Here is a 13,012-nt window from a genome sequence, read left to right as displayed (position 1 = left end):
ATAACTGAAGACTCCTATTTGAATAATTCCTAACAATGATTCTCAATGGAGAACACGGATACATCTTGCACACCTGGATTACAGCAGTGCTTAGTAAGGTCTTGAGAACAGGGGAAAGAGCAATATTTGAGTAAAAGAAAAAACAGAGAGATGGCCAAATGCTTTCCAGTCTTTGTAGTTATCAATTGCAATTGAAGCTTGTACTTGATTTCCTTGCTGGGAAGATAAGCAAATTTGTGAATCATTCTTCCTGAGTAGGGAAGGGTTACAAAGACACTTAGAGGGCTGTGAAGAAAAGTTGAGAGAGCTAGGCTTGTTCAGCCTGGAGAAGAGAAGGCTATGGGGACACCTCACTGTGCTCTTCCACTACTCAAGGGGAGCTTATAAGCAGAAGGGGGACTGAATTTTTACACAGGGCAGCTTGCTGCTGAGTCAGCCAGTGGATCACATGCTGGCTAGCAATCCGCTGCCCTCCAGCCCTCCCTACAGTGATGGCCAGACAATTTCCTCACTGTCACCACCAATCATTGCAATTTATACCTGCGATGAAATCGCACTATCCTTAAAACACCATGAGTAATACAAAGTCCTTGCTCATCGACTCAATCTCTATCTTTGTCTCCCAACACAGTTAGTCAAACTCTACGTGTATTTTATGTAAATACAGAGAAGTTAAAGTACCACCTTCTCTGATGATGTAGAGCACTTCTTCCTAGTCTGGCAGACCACAAGAAATCAAAATTTTGAGACTATGATACTGTAGCTAATAGGACAGCTACACGAGAAGCTTAGCTAAGATTTCACTCTTTTTCAGATGGCTTTGTTGACTTCGTATATTTTAAGCCAAAACTGACTTGATAGGTAAATAGGACTTGGACTTGATAGGTAAAATAGACCTTTTTTTTTTTTTTTTTTTTTTTTTTTTTTTTTTATGTTTTTGGTTGTTCTGGTTTGCTTAAAAAAAAAAAATAATAAAATGTAGACATAGAAAATAAAAGCCAACTATGCTACTTAGGCTTTCACAAAAGCTCTTATTTTCTGCCTGTGAATTGTTGCAAAGAAATTGAGATTTTTTTTTTTTAAATTCTTATGGGCAGTTGGAAAAGACTTGGGTACAGTTTTAATTTCTACTTTTGTTTCAGTCTCTAATTTCGGTAAATCATTAAGTGTTCCAGTGTTCTGTGAGGAATGCAAGGCTAGTTCAAATTTCAGGCAAAATGTCATGCCATCAGGACCCAAAAGTGACTTGTACTGAAAATACTTCTTCCAACAAGTAACAAATTCACATCAAATAAGGAAAAGTGCTGAATTGAGGCTGTACAGTTCATAAACTTGTGTCAATTCAATGAGTAGCATCAATCATGAAAAAAATATTGGCAGTTTTGTTTGGTTGCAAGAATCATGAAAGGTTAGGCAAAAAGCCAAGCTGAATGTGAAATAGTTTACCTTGATGTTTTACATTATACAGACTCCAAGCCTCCTGGTTGCCTTTTTTTTTTTTTTTTTTTTTTTTTTTTGTCTAATTTGTCATTCCAAGAATTTCTCTTCCATTTAATGCAATCACTTCTCTCCTTTCCTCTTGTCCCTCCTACTTGTTTATCATGCTAGCAAGCATGTAAGTGCTTTTGAAAAGAAGATGGTAAAGCATAAGAAAGCCCCACAGCTATCAATACAACGGATTTCACAGGGTGCGGACAAGCAATTGCCACACAAAAAGCTGACTGACACTGTTGGGAAACACCATTTCTTCCCATACGTATATGTACAAGAATGCTTCTTTAGAATAAAATATGTACCATATGTGAATAGACAAGTTACAGATAAGCATATCACTACTATTGACTTCCAATAGAATCAAGTCACTTGAAACAAGCAGACAGGAAGGAAATAAATCAGTACACTTCACAGTTGGTTAATCGGTAGTAAATTCATTAATTTTTAAAAAGGAAAAGAATTACATCCAGAATGATGAACCTCAAATGGCAGTGGTGTTTCCTGAAGAAACCAGTTATTGTTAGCATTGACCACACTGAGAGGACATCAGAAATTAATTTTGAAGTGAAAAAACAGAAGGCTGCTTTACAAGATGACTGAGCAAGATAATTTATAACAAGCACAGAATGTTTCTTATATTTGTTCCAAAAAAGTAGCAAATTTGCTTTTGGCTGTTTCAAATTTCTGAAGAGCAGGGTGGAACTTTCTGCATACATATGAAGTGCTAGCACTGTGATGAGGTAATGGGAAATTAAAAGTTACTCAATAAACTACTTGAAAATGAATATTTTCTCCTTCACTTTTCTTCCTCTTAATTAAACATTCATGTTGCACTTAATTGCCAAATTTCCCCAAAGTATAATAAGCAGCAGAAGATGACATTGATTACCAGGTAACAAATACATTGCTTGGTAAGACATGATGAGAAATTACTGGCCAAGTTAGTGACAGAGGTTCTCAAACACAAAGTAAAAGAAATAGAAAAAAGGTGGGAAAAAAAAAAAAAAAAAAAAAAGATTCCTAATGAAAACAGGATGCTCTGCAAATCACCATCTATGCTTTGAAGTATAAGAATGTCCCCAGGGAAAACTGAAAATAATGCAAAGAAGATACAGAGTGAAACCTTTTACTCTGTGAGACATTTTTCATTTGTGTATCATAATGGTGTGTCAGGAAGAGACTGTATTATCAGCTGTCCAGGGAGAGCACTGTTGAAAAAAAGTTAGAAATGATTTCAAGGATTACGTTGTAAACTATAGGTTTTCTTAAAAGAAGTTGTTACTGGAGTGATTAACCTCTTAGCTTACAAAACTGTGCACTTACAGACAGGTGCCTCTATAGATTGGCTTAATGCATTCACCATCATTGCTACCTCTCCTCTTATGCACTCTGTACCATCAAAGGAAACACTGAGCTCTCCTGTGGTGAGCTGAGCATATCCAACATTCTTGGGAAGTCTCCGGGAGTTGAAAGTACTTGACTCTTCCCAAAAGACATCCAGCACCTCACACGATCAGACTCCAAGGGAGAGTGTTAAAGATTCAGAAAAATAAAAAAGGAAATTTAATTGAAATGGCAGCATGGCTGGAGGGGCCACAAGCTACAAATCTGGGCAATTAAACTCAGTAGCAATGTTTCGCTCTCTTAAAAGCTGTTGCAAGAACTACAGTCCCATGACAGGCAGTTTTGCTGCTGTGGTAGAAAGCTTTTAATGTTTCACAGTCAGCTTTTTAAAGTTAGCGCTCCGCACATTAAAATCTACAAAATATATAACCCCAGTTTTCCCCCAGATCTGAGTATATATAAGCTCCTTCTTTACAGTAATTCTTCTCTGGCCTAATAATGGGAAGTAGCAAATCAGCAGCCTCAGATTATCTTCCAGTTTTTTATGAAGGCACTTGAGGGATATTTCCACGGACTGCAATTCAGCTGCTAATAAGGACAAGGTAAATGAGGTCACAATTTGTCTCCTCAAATCACACAGGGAATCTGGATGTACCAACAATTAATACATCCTCAGACTGTCACTCACCTTCACACTGAAGAAAAACCCTTTAATGCAGCAAGCTGCCAATGTGGAATTTCTTGATAACTGAATTTAAAAATGATTCTTCTCATGAGCAAAAACCAATCCTCTTTGCTGCTATGTGCAGAACTACAACAAACCTGTAAGTCTGAAACAACCTGCAGTGATGGCAGTCAACCCAAGGCTATTTCTGCAATACGTCAAACATATAAACACAAGCAGAAACTCACTTCCCAGGCATCATTTCCCCACTAGTTCCTCGTCAGAGCTTGCTCTGTAGCAGAGTTAGGAAGGGGAAATAAGATAAGCCCTGGGAAGCCCCTTTGTTGCAGTAGACTACTGCTGCACTTTACTACTAATCTCTCAAATAAGAGACTCCCTTGAGAAATTATCTTAATTTTGAAATCTATTCCTAGAAACCAAAGTGTTCAGAAGGCATTTTTTTGGGGGGGGGAGGAAAAAAAAAAGCCTGCTTATGAGCTGACTTCCTTTGATTTAATGCGTTACTTTCCTGACTGAATAGGTATGATAAAGGACTAATTTATGGAGAAAATCTTTCCAGTTCTTATTTTGTTTTATAAAGGTCTAATTCTGTATAATTGTTTACTTCACTTTAAGAAATCGATCAAAACAAGCTCTGAGTGGAGGTAATCAAATACACACTACACTTGCCTGCATTAGGAGACAAAAGCCACCACTGCCTAACTTGGTTGCAGCAGAAAGCATCTCCAACACCACGAGTGCCAAGCTGAAAACATGTTTGTTAATTACCCCATTAACAATCATCATCCTTCTTGTGACTGGAGCAAAGAGCATAAAGCAAATTGTTAACACGCAATGCAGACCCATTGCACACACATAACCATGGGGCCTCACTGGCAAAGGAAGAACTTGAAATCAGCCACTAGCAACTGTAAAGGAAACAAGGACCCAAATGGAAATTTTCCTTGGGAATACATGACCAGCTACAGCAAGCGGCGTGCAACTTACCTACCTTGTCTTCCTTTAGCATCCACTTCATTACATAAGTGAGCAGAACACTGTAGAAAACCGCTTCACAGCGTTACTGGACACAATCAAAGAGCTACACAGTGACAATCACAAATTTTGTGCGTTGTCCACTGATTTCTTTAGCAATATTCTATTTTTAGTTTTAATGGTTGGTTAGGAAAAAGTGGAAAAACAGATTCACGTCTGCTTTTCTCCACTTCTCACATATATATATTCATGGGTGTCTGATCATTTCAATCTGATGTATACAAGCCAGGCACACAGTGAAGATTTCTGACTTGTTCTGGTTGATACGTTTGTCTTATACTTTGTTACAAATGTGGGACTTCTTCAACTTTGTTGGAAATTTCATTTGTCTATGATTAGCTGGCCCAGTCTACCACATCCTTCGTGCCAGGTCAGAAAGAATGCTCCTCTACGCTTACGTCAGATAGTTCATAAGTCTTACAGAAAGCTTATTTATGTGTATTTTCCTTTATTGGCAAAAACTAATAGCATTAGGGTTTTATGCATAGAGTTAGACCAGGTTGTATACTTCAGATTTAGTGCTGTTATACCAGTGCTAAGAGACACTGCTACTAAAAAGCGAATGAAGAGCTGTCTTTCATTCCTGTTTTTTATGCAGTTTAGAGTACCCAGGACAGATAACAGTTTAGTTATATTTAATTACAAATCCACTATCCTAATGAAGTTGTTTATTCTAAATATTAACCTTTCTAAACAGCATAAGAGAAATAATAATTAAACCCACCGAAAAAAAAAAAGGGGGGGGGAAGTGACAGAAATCATAGAATAATAAAAACTGTCATTAAAAAAGCCAACAACAACAAATGATTGCACTTTCAGGAAAATTAATTTATATGGAGAGGGCCTACACATTTTAGAACACCACCTGTTCAAAATGCAAAGGCATGAACACTCTATTTTTATCAAGTAATGTTTTCATGTCAAATTACTGTATCATATTTTTCACCAGAAAACTCTGTGCAACATATTTCACAATACACAAGTCCACACTTACATTCAGTATTACTCTTGATTTAAGAGCCAGCCAAGCGACCACCTAAAAGCCAGTCTTTTTTTTTTTTTCTCTCCTTAAAGTACAGAGGAATAAACTGTTCTGCTTTCTAAAAAAAGCCAGAACTAACACACATGCATGCTTCTGCTGTTAAAGAATGAAACAAACCTTACATACACACACACACACACACACACACACACACACACACACACACAAAGATCTTATTCCCTTCCTGCTTATGAGAGACTTCCATTTGCTTCCTTTTCCTAGCACAGCCTCTTAGGGGCAGGGAGTGCTCAGAACTGAATGGGATACAACAGTTTGTGAGTAACACCATATGAAGAGTCAGGATTTCACTGAAATAGTTAAAAATACTTTACAGTAGAAAGATTATTCTTCTTTCCAACACTGCAAGATTTCAGGCCATTTCCATCTACTTTCTGTTGCATAGGATTCTTCTGCAAAGGACTTAGCCTTATCTTCCTCTGCCATGACTTTGAGTATCTGTTCAAATACATTGCTCTGATACGGTTTTCATGCAAGATAAAAGCCAGCTGGTTAGCTTCAATGCTGTGGTGAAGATTTTGCTGAACTTTACAGATTTACATTGTACCCAAGAACTGAGGCAACCTACTCAAGCCTTATTCCTACAGAACATACTGAAAGTCCCGGAAAGAATGAGACTCCTCAATAAGAGCTAAGCTTACACTGCAGTAGAAGAATAGGCTCAGCAGATCACTGTTAACTGAGATCCCTAATACTTGCACTTGGAAAGAATATAAGTGCTCCCACGCCATTCACTCAGAGGAGCTCCAACTTCACTGGCATTCCTGCTTTGTACCAGCTCTGCTAAAAATCACCTATCTCCTTCAACCAATTTCAGCTAGAAATGAAAAGCCTCCATTACAGGAAAGTCCTTTAAAAATCAATCCTCTGGAACAAGAAATCCACCACAAATTCCCTATTTAAAATGTTTTTATTTTAATATATTGAAGACATTCTCATTCTCTATCTCTCTCTGCCTGAACCTTTTCTGATGACTTGGATAACTTCCAGAGCAGTCACTACACAAAACCCTGACTCCTATCCATCTATATCCTTATCATTTCATATGAACTCATGCACCATCTCATTAAAATATGAATCTCTATTAGAACCCAGATGCCTGCCAACATTGTCTGATTCCATTACTAATAACCATAACTATACTGATTTCTATGTGGATTACCTTTGGAAAGAAAGAAAAAGAAAGGCTATCCACACTTTTGAATAAAATTGTAAAGGGCATCAAAATCCTTTTAAAGTGCTTAAGTTACTACTACATTGCTATATGCACTACTACATTGTTTGTAAGTTGTGCTATACAAAGTGATAACACATGCACACACCTTGTGGCACCCAGACACCATGCCCTGCACAAGGTGAGGCTACTCAGTCATGCTGAGAAGACATATGGTTTTTGGTCAGTTCAGAAAAAAGGCAAAGTTCACTTGGGTTTCTCATGCAGACGTATCTTCTGACTCTTGATGACTTCAGCGCTTTTGAAAACTTCATGTGATGCCAGGGTACATCAATGCAATGAACCAAAGAAGTAGTAGATGAAATAGGGCATGTGAATTATTCTTTCGAAACAGTCAGTGAGCCTCAGCATCTGTTTGTTTCTAAGGTGGGCTACAGACCCATCTCTGATGGAAAGAGATGCCAGCTGCACTCCCTAATGATTTTCTTCTTACCAGCTGAATACAAGGAGAGACAGAGGGAAGATTCAAAAAAGAGAAGAAAAGGGGTTTTCCTAAAATAGAGAGAGGGAAACAAAACAGAGGAGAGAGAGGGAGGTAAAAAAAGCTTAGGACTTCTCTTTAGTAACCAAAAATGCAATGGGCGTGAGAGAAAAAGCATTGGAAAGAGAAGCATAAAAACTGGGGAGGTAAACAGAAATAAAAGAAATTAAACACCCTAGTTTTAAGATCAATGGTATTTTTTTTTTTTCCTACAGACCACACAATAACCTCACAATGTTCTTCTCCTTTGGGGACGTAACTGAAGAATAATATTTTAACACTGTTCTTTGGACTAAGCAGGTACCCTAGATAATTTTTCTACATAAATAATTTGATTATCTTTTGTGATTCAGCAGCACGTAAGAACTGCAAAATATTCCATGCACACAGTTAAAATAGTTCCTGCCTTTCAATCTACACAGAAGTAAACCAAAATGTTATTTGTCAAATTCCTGCCTCACTCTACTTACCCTGAAATGTGAAACTAGGCACCATCGGAACAAAAAGACTATTTCTCTTAGTTTTCTCTGTTACAAACTCAGCTACTTTAAGAAATTCTGACCAGGAATTACATCCATCTGGGGAAACATCCCCATATTTCCATAAGAGATGTAAAAACACATGACACAGGTTAACCTGTTCTGTCACTGAATACATCCACACAACTAATGAGTGAAAAATAATAGCTGAAAAAAATCAATACATACTGATAGTATGATCCCTAGCCAATTTGCAGGACATAAATGTGCTTTAATGTTCTTTTTATAAGCTGTGTCTCTAATCTTATAGAATATATTAAATAGGCTCCCTTTAAATTGAGTGCCTATGAGAGGCATCTCCTGAAGCATTTACTCACCTACATTAAGAAGACTTCTCCCCACCTTAGCAACAGGTTTTATAAATGCATGAAAGTTCTTTATGGATATATTTGTTAACACCATGGCATTTTTTTCACACCTCTGAAAGGCCTTTAATAATCCATAGGGAGACTTCTTCCACTTTAACAAGGCACTGTGTTTGCTGTAATTCAAATTGTAAGCAACCCCATCAGATCATCTTAATTCTCCTGCGAAGAATTATACGTTCTTAATTAAATTTACATACCATTTTCATATACCAATCAAGAGGCATGAAATATTACTTTGCTACTCAGTAAATGGATGTGGGCAGATCCTCTGAAACAGGGGATATGCAATTGATCACCAGGAAGAAAAAAAAATTGACAACACCGAAAAAAATAACTTGACTAAACATTAATTCTGCAAAAGACAAACTTCTCATGACTAGCTTAAGTTTTTCTTAAATATAATTGTGTGGAGTGTGGGGGGCTGGGTTTGTTTTGGGGAAAGTTGATTCTATTTATTTATTTACATGGAGCTCTGTATTTCTTAAAAGATGATACAAATTAGAGAAAAAAATGTACATGTTTTGACTCTGTCCAAGATTGATTTGACCCTGATGCTGCTACTTTGGGAAACCAATTTTCTTAATCATGTAGTCCTCTTTATGCAGCACCTCATTTCGAGATTCTTCTTCTTTTGTATGCAGAGACGAGGTCAGCTATTCTTTAGCACAACAATATATCCCATTATTTCCATGCCTAAACCAGGACGATTAAAAGAAAATTCTCCTCACAGAATTCATTATACACCCTGTTCCAACACTGCATTAAACATCAGTTTCTCAATATATTAAATGGTCTACATGGTATATTGGTCCATATTACGTATCACGTATTCATTCCCCTGCAGCAGTTTTAGATTCGGTTCCACTGAGTAATGTAATGCAACTGTCAGTTCTTGTCCTGCATCACTTTATTTCACATCACATTACTTCATTCTATGTATGGTTCTTTCTCTATTATGGCAGACTTGCAATATATGAATCACCATAACTTCTATGTTCCCTCAGTATATACTGAATGATAGGTCTCTCTCTACGTAAAATTACAGGTGACAGAAATGAGCAAGACAAAATGTTACAGGGTTACTGAGTGCCCTGCCAATATACATTACCACTAATATAAGTCATGGGAGAATCTAAAATCTTCTTCGCAGCATACATTAGTAAACAAGAGGTAAACTGCTGCATGTGAAAAGAATGCTTTAAGAAGAACTGATTTCTGCAAATAAAGTATCTCCAAAAGTATCACTGCCCCGAGCTTCCACACGTCAGCATAGAGAATAATCTATGAATAACTATTTCATGAATAACAAAGACCTCATTAGTTATGAATTATGGAATATGATTTAAGGGAGTGATTCTTTTGATGGCAATACTCTACAGGCTCTTGTATAGAAGACCACCTTCACTCAGTAACACTTCCTCAGACTACAGATTTTTCTAGAGCAACCTGGTGGTGAAAAGAACAACCATGGGCAAGCACATGCTGCAAAGGACCTAAGAATGGAGAAAAGGAAAACTGGAGTGGAACTGGAAAAAGAAATGAGACATTTATTCTTCCACCTAATTATGACAGTCTATTTTTGCCTCAAAGTTTCCCAATTTGTGTAACGAGGTGAGGAACCTTCAGTGAACTTAGTGATTTTAGTTGCAGATGAAAAAGTGAAGAAAGAGAAATGAAAAATTAAGTTTATACTCCTTTCTTAAGCTTCATTTCCCAACTCTTCTAAGAAGAAAAGGGTAGCAGAAACTCCTTGAGAACAAAAGGGGCAGATGTAGGCCCTTCCAGAGTGAGCCACTCTCCCCCTCAAATGCCGCAAGGGGTTTCAGCGTAAAATGAAGCTTTCCAACTCTCAAGCTTTGAATTCCACATATTCTGCTCTCAGCAACAGCAGAAATTAATTAATCTTGCTAGATTCTTCCATTTTGGCAAACTTCTTTCAGAGGAAAAAGTATTAGCTTTAGATATTTTTAATTACAAGTTTAAGAAACGATCAAAGACAAAGGGCATTTCTCAGATCTTTCAGTCTTCTTAAAAATAACCAAGTCTTTGATTAATACACATTTAAGGAAAATTATTAATTATATCATGAAGACACAGACAATCACAGGCTAATTCCCATTTCTACTGACAATTATATGTGACAAAACTTGCTGTAACAAAAAAGCCAAGACTGACCAGCCTAGCAATTAATTAGCTACACCAACTTTGCTAAGATTGCTCATGCACTTGGCTTCCGAGTTCCTTAGGAAAACTGTCTTATCAGGTTTGCAAAGGGGAAACGTGTAGTAAAAATGGAAATCAATATTCAATCAAAGTAGCTCTACAATAAGCTACCAGACATTATTTGTTTGGGACAATATAAAAGAATATGTAGAATGCATATTGATTTAGTTAGTATACCAGCAAGAGCCAACAAGACTGTTGAACAAACTTGTCCTTTTCTTTCTGTGCATTCACTTAATTCACAAGGTTAAAAGAGTTGTTTAAGATAAACGTAGAAAAAAAAGCACATGCTTATTTCCTCATGCTTTACAAAGTAATACATGTTTGTGTAAAATATAAACTCATTCATTTAAGATATGCTGTATACTTCATACAGTTCCACACAGAACGTGTATCATTAAGTGAACAAAATGGTCTTAACATTATAGAGGTTTCAACAGAAAATATTCTGCAAACACCATACATTTTTATATAACTCCTCCACAGAACTGATGAAGCTACCTGAATCAAACAGCAAATACATTTAGTAAACAGTCACCACAAAAGTTTTCTTCATGCCAAGACTGAACATTGCTTCCTCCAGCCTCATCTCAATAGTCAGCCACAAATAACACTAGGTTCAAATTGTGCATAGAGAGTTATAAAAGAGATCCCTTGCACAAAAATCTTCAATTTTATATCTAATGTAATGGTACATTTTTCTTTCCTATTGCCATTCTGAAAAGCTCTAAATGGTATTAAACATTCTGACTAAAAACAATCCAAAAAGACATCTTACCATATTTTTATAGTACAAAATCATATATTTGATCACAGAATTGATGGTTGGCCTAACGCTAGAAGGTATCACTGCTATCATCTACCACCTCAGCTTTAAAAGAGTAGCTTGGAAGAGTGGAGGAGGAAGGAGAGAACAGATAATTAGTTCCAATTAGTATAGATGTAAGGAAGACAAAGGCTGGATGGATGAAACCTACAGTTTCAGCAGAGCAACTCCTCATTGGTTCGTATTCAGGACTGAATGAGGGACCTCAGAGAAAAAAGAGGAGAGGTCACGCTTCCTAGCAGAGCTAAAATACATCCTCTCCAGACTGTGCTCAGGAGCAATAATGGATTGCATCAACGAAATGAAACAGTTGTTCTGCTTTAAGATCATCTAGTCTAACTGCCTGGCCACTTCAGGGCTAACCCAAGTTTACAACATATTACAGTTTAATTGTTTAATTAACATAATCTTGATCACTCCTTCATGCCAATCTTTAACCTAGAGTATCAGTATTAGCACCCATCACACTTCCCAGATGTAGCAAAGAGACAGATTGATACAATGGGAAAGATGTTACAACAAAGGTGGGATGATGAAAGGACTGGCACAATAAAAAAATCTATCAAGGAACAAAGGAAGGAAGAAGGCTCACCTGCATCAGAAGACTCTAGGTTTGTAGGGGAAAGCTTCACCAAGAAGGGATCTCCAGAAGGACAGTCCCCCCCAGTGACAGTCAGTTCTTAGATGAGGTCTAAGACTGGTGCAGCCAGGCTCCACCTCTTCCAGTCACACAGCTGAATTGCCTTCACCTGTGCTCCCAGGGCTGACCAGCTCCTTTCCCCAGGTGCTCAGTCAGTGGTTCAGGCCCTGACTCAACAATCCTGTGCTGGAACAGCAGGGCTCACAGCAATTTTTTCAGCAAACAGCTAAGGGCAGATAATATTGTCTTAACCACATCTTCTTTCTAGATTCCTCCCAGGATTTGCTACATCTGGGTGTAGACCCACCCCTGGTGATAGTCCTATCACCTACACCAAATGGCATAAGCATAAGCTCAGTAGCAGAAATCATTTATAAAACCTTAATATATGCAGAAAACACCTGTGTTTGTGAAAAAAACACAATGCTTCTCATCAGAATACAGCAATATCTGCTAGCATAAGGAAATCCATCAAAAATTATTATCTAGTTTAGAACAAAGTAGCCTTTTATAGATTGTAAGAATAACTGGAATGCACATAACTTATTCCAATTAGCTGGAAGTCCTGACATAGCAGGTGGCAGCACTGCATCCATTACTATAATGTGGAAAATATATGGTGCATGGTAACAGGCAGTTGTATCTGTCTTGATTATAGAACCTGAAAACAGTGCTTTCTATCTATCCTATCTGCTGGGGACAAATTCCTTTTTCCAACCCTAGCACAGAGAAGGGCCTTAACACAACACATACAGAAAATACATACAGGTTTCTTCTGTTAAAGGAACATCAGGACTAGGAGACTTTTAGGCAGAAAGCGACTACAGAATTGTATTAAACGTCCATGACAACAGGAGCTGATTGTGAACAGAAGTAGGAAAAGGTCAAAAAGAATTTTATGCTATACAGGCAATTCACAGTCTCCTGAGCTTGAGAAGCAAAGATGAAAAGCTCTCTCACACAAGGCATGTATGCAGGCACGTGTGCTACTTGTGCACAGAAATGACCAGATTTCTCTCCCTACTGGAAACAGTGATTATTTGCCATTGTTGCTCTGTACCTGTGGTGTCACACGGATTTACC

The 13,012-nt window shown here is 37.5% G+C and overlaps 1 protein-coding gene across 30 annotated transcripts in view; it reads right to left on the bottom strand.

Annotated features, from left to right (window-relative positions):
• Positions 1 to 13,012, bottom strand: part of NRXN1 (neurexin 1) — a 633,554-nt gene that overhangs the window by 226,271 nt on the left and 394,271 nt on the right. Inside the window, exon 1 of one of the 30 annotated variants that reach the window (XM_048936821.1) lies at positions 11,882 to 11,933. The exons of the other annotated variants lie outside the window; for them this stretch is intronic. The gene's annotated coding sequence lies outside the window, so the exon portion shown is untranslated. Of the gene's footprint in view, positions 1 to 11,881; positions 11,934 to 13,012 lie in introns of those variants that run through there. 30 annotated transcript variants of the gene reach the window in all.

The sequence above is a fragment of the Lagopus muta genome, chromosome 2 (genome assembly GCF_023343835.1).
Source record: "Lagopus muta isolate bLagMut1 chromosome 2, bLagMut1 primary, whole genome shotgun sequence".
Classification (NCBI taxonomy): Eukaryota; Metazoa; Chordata; class Aves; order Galliformes; family Phasianidae; genus Lagopus; species Lagopus muta.
The sequence above is the reverse complement of the archived record's forward strand: the minus strand, read 5'-3'. Positions and strand labels throughout refer to the sequence as shown.